At 45.7% G+C, this 14,332-nt stretch overlaps 2 long non-coding RNA genes across 2 annotated transcripts in view; one reads left to right on the top strand and one right to left on the bottom strand.

Moving 5' to 3' along the window:
• Nucleotides 1-14,332, top strand: part of Gm33655 — a 327,030-nt gene that overhangs the window by 64,120 nt on the left and 248,578 nt on the right. The window lies entirely within an intron of this gene.
• Gm12830 (predicted gene 12830) overlaps nucleotides 1-14,332 on the bottom strand; it is a 34,447-nt gene that overhangs the window by 16,340 nt on the left and 3,775 nt on the right. The gene's annotated exons all lie outside the window — the stretch shown is intronic.

Below are 14,332 nucleotides of genomic sequence, written 5' to 3'. Positions count from 1 at the left end.
TAATTCATTGGGTAACAACGCATAAATGGTACTGACTAAGGACTCTGGGGTGTGACATAAAAGCATGCTTTTAGTAAACTCAGAGAGGTCAATAGAGGGATTTATACCAACAGACCTTACTTATTTCAAAATGTGTATCATCTAGGGACTTTCTTGGCAACTTGTCCATTCATGTCAGTAAAGATTCTGGTTTCTGCATGTTATCAGGATGGAGAGGAGAGGGGTTAGTGCAGGTGGGCACAGGGCAGCTTCTTGTGCTCTTCGCTTTAGAGCAGAAATTCTCACCCTTTTTAGGGCTGCAACCCTTTGTTTTCATTGCTATTTCATAACTGTCATTTTGATACTGTTATGGATTGTAGTGCAAATATCTGCGTTTTCTGATAGTCTTAGACAACCATGATGAAAGGGTCGTTCAACCTCCAAAGGGATGACTTACAGGTTGAAAACCACTGCTGTACAGACTGGGGACTCAGATACTATCCTTGCTTGGACTAGTACTGAAGTTCTGTCCAAGACTTAATTCCAATTGCATTCACCCACTCCTTTGTTCAACACAAGTATTGCTTGTGTCCGAATCCTTGAATATGGTGGTGAGGAACATCCAGGTTATTACCCTTGGAGCTGCTCAGCTATCATGGAAAACACATGCTAAACGAACAAGTCAATGGTTAGGATTACTGTGGATCGTGAAGGGTTATTATGAAAAAGAGCAGAAGTCCACAGAGATAGAAGGAAGACATTGTTTTAGACAAGATAATCAGGAGTATGTGGCAGTTTTCACTGGAGATGGACGAGATGGGCTAGGGTTGGGGTGACAGGAAGGGGCCCTTAGTTGTGGAAAGAGGAATGGTGGGCAAAACTGCCCAGGAAATTCAACTCTTGGAGAGTCCATAAAGTCTTTCTGGGTTTACCTCCTTGTCTGGATATCACTCTCATCCCTGGTGAAGAACGGGACATGTGATTCTCCTGGAATCCAGAGTGGGCCAGAGGATTGGGATGTACCGTGTTTAGTGTGCAGTGTGGCTCTGGTGCCTGTTCTCCAGAGTCTGGAGTCTCTGGTGGTCTCTTTGGGGAAAGTTTCACTCTACCTGTCCTCTTCTGAAGTGAAGGCATTGTGGGGCTTCTTCCTTTGGGGACAGAGCAGAGTGTTCATTAGCTCAGCTGATCTAGAGGTTGAACATCCAGGTACTTCATCTCTTGCCCTGTCTGTGGCTGCTTGTGGGACACTGGGAAATCTCTTTCCCTCTGAAGGGCTCAACTTCCCTCGTGGCAGAGGATCAAGCTACGTGGCCCTTGAGAATCTTTCTAGGGCGGACACACTTGGTTTGGGTAGGGATAAAGTAGATGATGATTTCAGTATGAGAGCTCAGTTCTAATATCGCACCCAGCGACCCCATCAAACAGTTTTCTTAACACAACGTTGTATTCTACCTTCCAGAAAAGTGTCAGCCAGACACAGTGTCAAGGTGGGATTTAGCCTTGAGGAATTGATAGTACTTTTGATTGCTGGTATCCAAAGATAGTCCACTAGAGACCATACCTCATGCTGTGCAAGGTGCTATGGGGTTCTCACTCATACTGAATCTGTGCTCACCTGTGACTCCTTCAGCCAACAGAATGTAGCAAGGCGACTTATGTTCTGACTGAAAGGTGTTCTTACTGACCTGAACAATTACTGCATACCTAGTGGCTTAAAATAATGTCCATTTACTTGTGTGAGTCAAGACCTAGTGTGGGTGGGCTTTCTGACCAGGAGCCCATGGGGTTGAATCCTCTGGAGCCCCATGTCCTTTGTTCAAGTGCATGCTGCTTGCTGTCACAACCCAGTACTTTGTGGTCATAGTACTGAAGTCCATGTGCCAGGCTCTGTTCTAAGTGCTGTGGTACATGGCAGCCCATTTAGTTCACACATCAGCCTTAAGAAGTGGAAAATAGCATGGCCCCATTTTTCAGGTTAGGAAACAGAACACGGAGATGTTAGATCACTTGCTCAGTGCCACATAGTCAGGAAGCGATGAATTCCCATCTCTTCCCTGTATGCATGATCTGATTATGAGAGTCTAGAATTTCAGGATTTTAGAAGTGTAAGATTCAACAACACCTCTAGGTTTTGATAGCCTCAGATTCTATCTGTTTGAAGATTCTTGAATCCTCAGGTGCCAAAATTCTAGAATTCTCATATTCCAGCTTGAAAGGCAAATGCCAAGTACCTGCAGATATCAGTGAGGGTCAGGGGACCTAAAGGGGAGTGATTCTTAGCCTTGCCAGTCTCTCTGCTTCAAGAATCCGAGGGTCCTGTTGCCCCTGCAGGGATTCAACTCACATCTCTGAAACCTGACACTTGGGAACTGGGAGCCCTGGGAGCAGGAGTGAGACCTCACCAATAAGCCTACAGCATCTTCTGATAAGGGCCAGAAAGCATTGAGACTGGCCCTTGGAGTTTCCTGAGAACAATAACATCCCCATCCCTGCAGACCTCAAGCAAACCTATGTTGCCCTCAGCACTGCAGAGGCCAAAGCAGGAAAAGAGAGATGGTGAGACCACCACCCTGGGGCAGATGTTATATTTCTGGTGGAGACTGGGCACCATACCTGGTGGTCTTGAGGCAAATGTCTGCTCAAGGACCACAGGGAGGCCATCCCACAGCCAAGAAGCAGAGCTGGCTAGCCACATTGTGCAGATGAAGATAAGGAGCTGTGCGGGTCAGGGTTGACATGTGGAAGCATTTAGGAGCCTGGGAGCTTAGGCAGTGCAGAATGAAATGTCCTGAAGGGCTGGGGGTGCAGAGGTTCCAGGACTCTGGCAGCCCATTCTACAGATGGTGAGACTGAGGGGAAATTGTTGCTACCATAATTATAGTTAGCAAAGAGCACAATACAATCTCTGGTATCTGTGGCCTTCAGCTACACTGGCCAGCGCCTCTCACCACACTCAGGGGTTTGCTAGTGTTCTGTGCTCTAGTGCCAATCAATCCCCCTCTTCTACTGAAGCCTTGCTCCCTCAAGGCTCAGATCTACTGCTGCCTTTTCCAGGAAGCCTTCTTCAATCTCTGGGTCTTCTCACCTTCTTCTCTGAGTCTTAAGAGCATCTCATCTATAACTCTCTCTCTCCTGCCACTTCAGACCAACACTGACATCTTTTGTTCAAATTCTCTAGGCAAATTACACGTACTTCCTATTGAGTGCCCACAGTGTCTCTTTTGATAGATAAGAAGCCCTGAGAAGTACAGGTATCTGCTTGAAGTCACACAGAAAATTTCAGAGATGTCACTCACACTGTAGTCTAACTGGATCCCTCACCCGCACTGAAACCCTGCATGTCCACCTCCTTAGAGGTCACTTGTCTTCAAGGACATGTCTTGTGTCTATGCTGCCTTCATGTCATCTGACCACTTGATCCTTCAGTCTCAGGACAGGGTTCCTGCTATCTGTGTGTGGCTGTTCCCAGCATTGGCTACACATTGCTTGGTTAGAAGGCAGGTCTAATGATAGACTCGGAGGTTGTACAGAATCCAAGGGGGGAGTGTCCAGGCATGGTCTGGTCTCTGTTCTGGAGACTGCTTCCCGGGTGGCTAGCTCAGCTAACCTTGAAAGACAGGTGAGGGAGTTGGACCATGGAGATGCCAGCTGGAGGGGAGCTGTATGTTGCTGAAACCAGAGCCACAAGCCACAGTTGTGATGGTGATGGGGATCCATGGGTAATAAGGAACGGTGGGGTGATGCAAAGTTCTAGGACTCCTCAGAAACGAGTATCACTGGACATGTTTCATGGTCTCCCTCAGGACTCTTGCCTCTGGTTTTGGTGCCCAGCTTTTATATGGGTGCTGGGGATTTGAACTTGGGTCCTCATGTTTGCACAGCAGGCATTTTACTGACTGAACCACCTTCCACCCCAGGCCACCAACAATCTATTTCTAATGATTCTTTCAGCCTCAGTAGAGGCTGAAGAAAAGACTGCAGGCAAGGTCTTGAGGACTGGGGAGCCACTGTCAGTGTGTATTTTTAATACCTTTTCATACAGTGTATAAGTGACAAATAGAAGTGGGGCCCTCGGGAGGCTTAGAGGGCAGTCTCTGCCCAGAGTCTTACAGGGTATCAAGGAGGGAGATAACTGGGAATCCCAATGTGAAGACAGGAGAGAAGTCGATCCTCTAGAGGGCCACATGGAGCCTCCATGAAGGATCCAAGAACCAAGCACAACAGGTTTGAATGTCTGCTTTGCTGCCTCTCAGCAAGCAAGTTACCTACATCTGTGCGCCTCAGTTTTCCTAGGCTAATATAAACACACTCATCCTGATAGTACTCAGCCCACTGAGTTGTCCAGAGGATCAGATGAGGTAATGCCTGAAACGCGCCTGGCCAGGGTCCCACACACTCAGGAGACATTAGATGTCATCATAGCTTGCTTTTTCCTTGTCAGAAGGGAGTGAGACCATTTATAGCTAGGTCCCTCCTGCTTTGGGAATGTCCACAGGACAGAGGTCACCTGGGAGGGAGGAGGGTTGCCACACCCATGTCCATAAACCAGAACGGAGGAAGAAGTGGCCAGACTCGATGGACTGCAGCGCCCGTGTGTTGAGTAAGTGGCTGCCTTGAAGCCCCATGCCAGCCTGTCCCCAGTGATAAATCACACACACATTTTTAATGATTATTTAAAGCTTTTGGCTGCAGGCCCAATCTGGAAGGGCCCATTCAGTTTTCGTCAGGCTGTGGCAGATAGAAGGGAAGCTTGTACATCATTTTGTGAGGGTGGCTTCTTTTATTCCATTATTTTCTTAATAGACTCACTGACAAAATATTGCTCTTGGCCACAGCCTAGCCTACGGTTTGTGTTTAGAAGTAGCAGGCTGCTTGGGTTAGGGAACAGCAAGATTCCTCCTTCAGACAGCAGGAGGCACAAGGGCCCAGAAGTCCCTGATACATCAGGGTGTTATAGGAGTGTCTCCTTTTGGTGGTCTTCAGGCCTGGGCTCCAATGCTCTTTCTACCCAAGAGGCTGTGGATCCTTTCAGGGGACCTTCCATTCATTTAGCAAAAGTTGACACTGAACCCCGGTGCTCAGCACTGTTCCAATGACATCCTGCCAGACCCTGGGGCGCTTTGGAGGACTTTCTAAGGCAGGGTTTGTCATAGAACTCTAGGGGTCCTTAGATGTAGAGCTAGCTTATAATAAGCATTGGGGATGCAGAGAAGGGGAGACCGAGCCTCCAACCCTATTCCCAATCTAAGTAGCCATGAGTTTATTTTGCTTTAACTTTGGCTTTCTTTGTAAGGGCTTATTTGAGGAAAGACTCACTCTGATGGTTAGAAAAAAAAGCTTACTTATTGTTGGCTAACTTCCTCATTGTACAAAAGGGGAAACCAAGGCACAGAGAGTAGACTGACTTACCCTAGGTCATGCAGACATTGGCAGAGTAAGGCTGTCTCTCTTGACTCACCAGTTGTGTCAGGGAGCTGGAGTCAGTGTGTGAATCAGAGACCAGGAGACCCTGGTCTGGAGCCAGTCTCGCAGACTTGTCTCAGGTATGTGTGCAACTCCAAAAGACCACACTGTCCCAGAGCCTCAGTCTCCAGATGATGCTGGAACAAATGCTATTGGCTGGGTGGCTCACACACAGAAATGTATTTTCTCACAAAGATCAAAGTGCCAGCTGCCTGAGTAGCTGGGTTCTGGGAAGGGCTAACGTCCTTTTTTTTTTTCCCTATATTCTCATCTTGGGTAGAGAGACAGGAAGGAGTGAAGGAGAAGGTGAAAGGGGATAAAGAAGAAAGAAGAAAAGGAAGGGAAGAAAGGAGTAGGAAGAAGATCTTACATCTCTTCTATTATGAAGGTGTTAATTCCATCTTGGGAACCTTACCTTGACACCTAAACTAATCCTGATAACTTCCAAAGGCTCCTTCAAATATCCTCACATTGAGGGTTAGAGTTTCAATATCTTGGGGAACAGAAAATGTCTCCCATTACATAGGATATTGAGTTTTTATGGATCAATGGAAATGGCCTCCACAGGGTCCAGTTGCTCTGCCTGATCTCCAGCTTCTGGAGTTGAGTCCAACCAAGGTTTAGGAACTTGGGACCTATTGTAGAAGCGTCTCCTGGAAACAGTGCCAGGCAGGGACTGGAGGCATGCTTAGGTTGCTTACTGTAGGTGAGTGTGAAAAGGCAGCAGTAAAGGCTCTACTGAGTTGACTTAGCAGGTAAGAGAACTTACTTCCCAAGCCTTACAATCTCTACACATACACATGTACACACACACATATGAGTGTGCACACATGTACACACACACATGAACATGCACACATATACACACATATGAGTGCACATACACACATACACAGGAAACATTTAGCATAAAAGTTACCATCTTGGGCAGGGCTGTGGATGTAGTGGTAGAGTGCTTGCCCACCATGTCTAATCTGAGCCTGATCCCAGCGCTCTAGCACAGACAAAGAAAAAAATCTAAAAAGATCATTTCAGTTTTTAGTACACAGTTTATGGAACTGAGCACACTCACACAACTGTGCACCACCATGGCCTCTCTTCTCCAGAACCACGCCATCTTTCTTGGCCAAAGAGCTCGTCTATGAACTGCTAGTTCTCCATCTGGTCTATGTCTGCTTACCTGTGGTAACTGCTGATCAACTTTCTGTCCTCGAAGTGCCTTGTTCTAGGTATGGAAATAAGCAGTAGTAAGTAGTAGTAGTGGTAGTGGTTGTTGTTATTGTTATTGTTATTATTATTTCTACTATTATTATTATTATTTTAAGTTTTAATTAGGTTATGTGTATAGGTGTTTTGCCTGCCTGTGTGTCTGTGCACAGTGTGTACGACCTGGTAACTGAGGAGACCAGAGGAGAACATCAGATTCCCTGGAACTGGATGGTTGTGACCTACCATATGGGTGCTAGGAATTGAACCCCAGTTCTCTGAAAGAAAGCAGCCAGTACTTAACTGTTGAGCCATCTTACCAGCCTGCAAATAGTTAAAGGTGCTGTTTACAAAGCTGTGGACAGAGATTAGGAAGCCAGAAAGGGATGGAACTTGCCGGTGTGGTTGGTAGGACAGGAACCTTGATAAGACATCAGGGAGAAGTCACTGAAACCTGGGTGAACTCACAGCAGCCGTTCCCATTAGGGGCATTTGGCCACCCTTGGACTCCCAGTGATTGAGCAGGAAGGAAGTGGTTGGATCAGTGCTCCACCCCAACTCCTGAAATTTCTATGTTCCCGTTGATGATGTCTTCACACAGCAGCCATGGAAGACCAGAACAGAACAGAGAGGGTGGAGGGTATGAGGAAGGGCAGTGATTGATAGATGGGGATCTCACAAATAAGGCCATGGAATGCCTCGGAGCTGCTTAAACAGAGGTAAAATAAACCAGTGTGTGTGTGTGTGTGTGTGTGTGTGTGTGTGTGTGTGTATGTGTGTGTGCATGCGCGCGCAAAGGTTCTTGTCTGGTTTGCACACTGACTCACAATGGGAAGGTGTAATGAATTCCCAGTTCCTGTCCCTAAGTGTCCGACAACTTCTCACACAGTAACCTGCTTGCAAATTTGGTTTGCTTTGTGAAAGATGACCTGCACACTGGGAGAGCTCCCCTGCCCCATGGCTTTGGTGTTGCATTTTTCATTCAAATGGCCTATTCCTCCTTGATTTCACACTTGGGAGACTTTGGCTTGTTCCAGGTCCAGCTCTCTGAGGTAACAGTAGTAGCTTACATGCTGGAGAATGGGGGAGTATACAGCAGAGAGTTGGGCAGTGGGAGAGATCTCTGGGACACTGTAAATGTCCAGTAGACAATCCTGGTGGGCTAAGTATCCAGGAAGGAAGCAGGCAGAGCAAAGGGACAGGATCCTGTGTATGTCCACCCAGTTGTGACTTAGCTCTATGCGTTAATTGTTGTACCGCCATGATTCTCTGTGACTATCACACGTTTGTAAAGCTAATTATCACAGTAACCCTTTTCAGAAGGAAGCACTTCGGCTTTTCAGAGGAGGAATTGTAGGTATGAAGAGGTCAAATGACTTGCCAAAGGCCACACAGCCATCTGTTACAGATCTAAGATTTGAACTGAGGTGGGTTTCTCTCAAAACTCTTCCTAACCAATGTGAGTGGCGAGTGCCTGGTCACCAGAAACCTCTAAGCAGAGGCTGAACCTGTCATGGAGCTTATAGCTCATTCATAGGGGAAGGGTACATTGCAAGACCTCTAGTGGATGCCCAAACTATAGGGAGCACAGAAAAGGAACCTGTGTATACTCTATCTCTTCCTGCGCATACGTGCTCGCGTGCATGTACACACACACACACACACACACACACACACACACACACACACACACACTCAATGCCTTCTTCATTTTAACACTGGCCGCACACTGTAGCCATAACTTTAGCTGCTTGAGACGTGCCTGTTAAATTCACACACTTCTTTTTTCTTCTTCTTTATTATTTTTTCTTATTCATGAAATATGAATTTCATAGATATGAGATTTGTTATTACTGAAGATCTGAACAACCTCAGGTTAAGATTTTTTTCTTATTAAGAACATTCATCTTTTTATTTGATAGAAGCATTTTACAGCTCACATTTAGCATATCCTAATTTCCAACAAGACTACCCTTGTTCCCTGTGGCCATTGTTAAATAAAGTAAGGGCTCCATAGAGCTAGCACTGTGATATTGCAACAGTTAACCCGGTAACCAATATGGCAACTGGGTCTTCAGTGGATAGTTTATACAGTGTGGAGATGAGGGACTGAGAACCAATTCACAGCCAGACGGAGCCGAGCAATGTGAAGTTCCATCACACTACACAGCAACACACATTTCAAAACTTACTAATTGTTTATTTTCAGAAGTTTTCTATTTAATACTTTTGAGACCCTGCCTGACCTTATGTAACTGCAAAATTAATCTGTAGACAAGGGACTACTGTATAGGTAGGGTTAGCTGTTTCGGTCTGGTACAATTATGTGAAGAGGCAGAGCTCTGGTTTGAAAGGAGTAGGAAGAAAGCACAAAAGAGTGGCCACAAGTGGGATGTAACCAGGCAGTGAGCTCACTTCTCCCTTTCCTGTTATTTCTGGTTCTTTCTTGTTGCCCTGGGCCTTTCTCAGAGTCCCAGATGGGCAATATTAAAAAAATACATTTTCTGTGCAGAAATGTCACCAGACTTGTAATGGGCTTCGTCATTACTGCATAGAAATAAGCCTAGGGCGGGAAGTCAGAGTGCTATGGGTGTGTGGTGTGACTTTGGGCACACTTCCCCATCTTTTTAATAAGAGGCCAAGGAGGCTCACCGTGGAGGACCCTTTAGGTTCTGAGACTCAAGCTCTGAAGCAGGCGTACATGTGTGTTGAACCATGGCTACACTTGGGGCAAGTGTGATGGGTGTTTCCTGTTCTTGTCAGCCCAGGCTCCTCCAAGCCTAGTGCCCAAGAAAGAGGTGGTTCCAGAGAAGGAGGAGAGCTGGATAGAAGAAAGGTAGACCTCTCTATTGGCAGCTGCTGGCAGAAAGAGGGATCTGGCTCATTGTTAGTTTTCTTGAGCTGTAACAGGCAGACTCAAGCCATCTGCAGTCTTTGTCGAGACATCCAGCTCAGGCTCTGGCCTATGTTGCTGGTGACCAGATTAGTGAGCGGAAGAAGAGGAAGTGTTGTTGGGGCCTATGATGTTTGCATCAATTATCTAATGCCCTGACTGAGTTCTCCAAACATAGTGGCAGTGTTACTATTTATAAGCTTTGGGTTGGTACCTAGATCTAGACTCAGTGAACTGGTTCTTCTGTTATTCTTGGTTAAGATCATACATTGTGGCCACCAACCCATGCTTGAAGATTATTGTGACCTCTGTTTGCAGCATTCACAATCCATAGGTGGTCCTACTCTGTATCATAACAAACAGCAGAAGTGATGGTATATCACTTCTGAGATTGGGTTATGAAACACTGCTCCTTATGTGTTGAGTCCTCTGCCTCTCTTTCTCTCTCACCTTCTCTCTCTCCCTCTCCCCCTCCCCTGCTCCCCACCATGCCAATTTCTTGGGAGAAACCTAGCTTCCATGAAGTGCACAGTCCTGTGGGTAGATTCATGTTGAGGCATCAAAGACCTTGGCACCAATCCCTCTGGTGGGGCATTCAGGCCTGCCAACGAAGAGCAACTAGAAGCAACTGCACTGGTTTCAATTTAGCAACTTATCTCTAGCCTTATGTTATCTTGACCCTGAATCACATAGCTAAACTGCTCCCAGGGAAGCTGTGAGGATGAAAAGCAATTTTTAAAATCTGCTTTGGAGGTAATTTATCGTGCAGCAATAGCATAGTCCATCTGTGATCAGATGACAGTGACAGCCAGACGATGACTGGGGAGACAAGGGTACCTGGGCGATGTGTCTCTTCAGCACTCAGTGGGCTAGCCTGAGATTCTTCCCATAGTAGCAGCCACTAGGTCCCAAAGGCAGCAAGAATAGGTAAAGCTCAGTTTTCATCCTTTGCCTACATCACATTTGCTGATGGCCCATTGACCAAGTAAAGCACACAGCCAACGAGCACCAAAGGGTGAGGACAGAAAACCACCTCTTGATGCGAAGGGAAGAATCTGTGGCCACTTTTGCAACTGCAGAACATAAGGTTCCCATCACACTCCACACTGTTCCCTTCTCTGCTTCTCCACTCTTGAAGTGCTCCCCTTTTATTAGACTGTCCACAAACTCTTACTAAGCAACTGTTATATGGCAGGTGCTGTAGCAAACAGGGCCTTGAACAATGTTAACACCAGCCTCTTTGAGAAGTCCCATTGCATGAATGGACAGGCAAGGTGACAGCCTACCATTGTAAAGCTGGTCACTGGCAGAGGTAGGACTCTAACTCAGCTCCAGGGGCACCAAGGGTGGAGTTGGCTCACTTTCTCCAACAAGATGCTCAGAACTTTCTACTTAGTCTTTAAGACACATACAAGCAAAATATGTGGAGGCTGGTTTCTGTGTTCTCTGATATGACCTGGGGCAGGGGGCTGTACAGAATGAAATTGCAGGTGTTGAGAAAAGCCAAGGTGACGTCTAGGCTCCGTTTTCCCTTCTAGATCTGAAAAAAGAAAGATGTTGACCACCAGCAGAGAAAAAAAAAAAAAACCCTTTCATCTTCATCACTGAAGAACAGGAGGAGGAAAGAAAAGAGGGAGGCTGGAGGAGGGAGAGGAGAGGTAGAAGACAAAAATAGCAAGAAATCAATAAAGCCAGAAGATTAAGACAGAGCATCTGGTGAGATGGCTTAGCAGGTAAAAGTGCTCGTCATGAAAGTGGGACAACCTGAATCCCATCTGGGAACTCCCCTAGAAAACCGGATGTGGCGTATGCATCTGTAATCCCAGCACTTCGAGGACAAGGTGGGAAGTGGATAGGAGAATATCCCAGAAGCTCTGAGGTCAGCTAGCCTGGGGCACAGAGTAAAGCAGACATGAGACAGAGTCTGAGTCAAAAACCAGGCTGCAACGAAAGAACTGACTCGTGAAAGCTGTTCTCTGATCTCCACATACATGCTAGGCACATGCACCCAACACTCACACATACCCCCCCCCCTCACACACACATACATACACACACACCAATTAAAAAAAAACATAAAATTAGACATCATGGAGTCAGAAGACAAGTGCTGTCATCATGAAGGTGATTGCACTAGTTGACAGAGGAACTTAATGCCACGAGCAGGGTCAGAACACAGGTCCTGACAAGATGACCAACTCCTTATCTAACAAGTGGCTCAATACCAACCAAAAATTGGAGTTTCTTGATATTATGAGGATACTTGCCAGATGCCCTGTTGATTTAATTACATCTCAGCGAGTAGAAAGAATTGACACATAAGAGGTGCATACTTAGGAAAATTAATTGCTAGCTTTAGTTGTCCCTATGCGAAGGTCACAATCAATGCTTGAGAGCGCACAGGAACACCCAGTTTACTGCAGCCCTTTGGCTCCTCAGTAACTACAGAATGTCACGGCAATGTGGTTTTGTGCTTGATGTGTGTGAACTCAACTCTTTTCTCTTTTCCCCTCTCTTCTCTCCCCTTTCTTTTCTTCTGCTCCCCTTTGCTTCTCCTTCCCTCCCTCTTCCTTCATTCCCTCTTTCTCCCCATCCCTCAGTCTTAGAACAAGACCTCATATAGTTGAGGCTAGTCCTGAACTTACCATACAGACAAGGTTAGCCTAGAACTCTTGATTTTGTTTTTTACTTTTGAGATTATAATTTAATTACATTTCTCCCTTCCCTTTCCTTCCTCAAAATCTTCCAATATACCCCTTCCCTCTCTCTTTCAAATTTCAAATTCATGGTTTCTTTTATCACTAATTGTTATGCATATATATATATATATATATATATATATATATACTCCTAAATGTAACCAGTTTAGTTCACACAATGGTATTCATATGAATGTTTTTAGACATGAATTCTTTATCCTCTTTTTACCTCCCAAGCACTGGGTTCTAGGCATCAAGTACCATGCCTAACTGTGACCTCTACCCCACTAAAATCAACAGGATAGGGCAAGGGAAGGAGTGCAGGTTAGTGGGAGAGCACTTGCCCAGCATGTCTGAGGGTCTGAATTCTGTCCCCAAGACTCTCTTTCTCCACCCCAAACAACAGTACAGTCTCAAGACTTACTGAAGAATATTAGTATTTTATGAGTATTTCCCATTTGGATAAATACACAGGTCTCTCCCTCCATGTCTGCATATTTCTGGAAGTTGAATAGCTTTCTTTTAAAAAATAAAAGTGAGCTGGAAGCTTTGGCAGGCACGTGTTCATTGCCTAGCTTATAGGATTTGATGGATCAATTTGTAAGGCCCACTCCAGAGCACTCTCTGATTTATTTGAAGAGACTGGGTAGTTTTTACTGCCAGGAACTGCACTGACAGGTAGGTGACAGGCTGTCTCCTGCACAACAGAAACCTTATTTTTACAGCAAATTAACTATTTCTGAAGATAAGGAAAGAAGTAATTAGGGGTCCAAATTTGATAGTCAGCTCTGGGTCCTATTGTAGGTAGCACAACTGAAGTCACACTGCACACACAGCAGTGCCTGAGTGCTTGCTTCTCATCTTGGGGGCTGACTTGGGACTGTGATATACATGCTGGTTTCATAAGACTTAAGTGTAGAACAGATCTACAAAGTGCTATGGCCAAGGAAAATGGAACTAGGGACTACAGACATGGTCCAGAGCAATTAAGGGAGAGTGCTTGCCACTCTCCCAGACCAGCAGAGTTTGGTTCCCAGGACCCATATCAAGTGACTCACAATGGCCTGTAACTACAGTTCCAGAGAACATATGCCCTCTTCTGGCCTTTTCTGGCACTGTCATACACATGGCACACACACACATACACACACACACACACACAAATAAAAACAAATGTTAAAAAAAAAAAAGGAAATAGCCTGAGGTTAATTTACCAATAAGAGATAAAAAACCAAATATTTGGTAAAGATTCTGCTATGTCTAATGTACTAAAGCATTTATTTTATTAATTAATAATTTATTTATTTATTTATTTATTTATTTATTTAACATCCCAATATCAGCACTCCATTTTCCTCCTAGTACCCACTTTACATAGCTCCTCCCCCAATTCCTCTCTCCCTTTCTCCTCTGACCCCTGGGTATGACCCAACCCTGGCACATCAAGTCACTGTAGGACTAGGCACGTTCTCTCCCACTGATGCCGGACAAGGAAGCCCAGTTAGGGGAACATGGTACACAGGCAGGCAACAGATTCAGGGACAGCCCCCACTCCAGTCCCTGGGGGGTGGACCTGCATGAAGATCAAGCTGCACAGCTGCTATATATTTGTGGCAGAATGGGAGGAGGGAAGGGGGTTAGGTCCAGTTCACGCTTGCTTTTTGGTTGGTAGTTCAGTTTCTGGGAACCCCAAGAGTCCAGGTTAATTGACTTTGTTGGTCTTCCTGTGAAGTCCCTATCCTCTTCAGGTACCCTAATTCTTCCCCCAACTCTTCCACAAGACTCTACAAGCTCCACCTTACATTTGGCTGTGGGTCTCTGCAACTCTTTCTATTGGCTACTGGGTGGAGCCTTTCAGAGGACAGTTATGCTAGGATCCTATCTGCAAGAATAACAGAGTATCATTAATAGTGTCAGGGATTGCCCATGGGATGGGTCTCAATTTGGTCATTCCCCTGTCTCTGTTCCATCTTTGTCCTTGCACATCTTTCAGGAAGCATTTTGGGTAGAAGGTCTTGTGGTTGGGTTGCTGTCTTTATCCACTGGGAGTCTTGACTGGCCACAGGAGGTGGCCACTTTAGGCTCCATACCA

Source organism: Mus musculus, chromosome 4 (genome assembly GCF_000001635.26).
Source record: "Mus musculus strain C57BL/6J chromosome 4, GRCm38.p6 C57BL/6J".
Classification (NCBI taxonomy): domain Eukaryota; kingdom Metazoa; phylum Chordata; class Mammalia; order Rodentia; family Muridae; genus Mus; species Mus musculus.
Note: the sequence above shows the minus strand (reverse complement) of the source record. Positions and strands in the feature narration are given on the sequence as shown.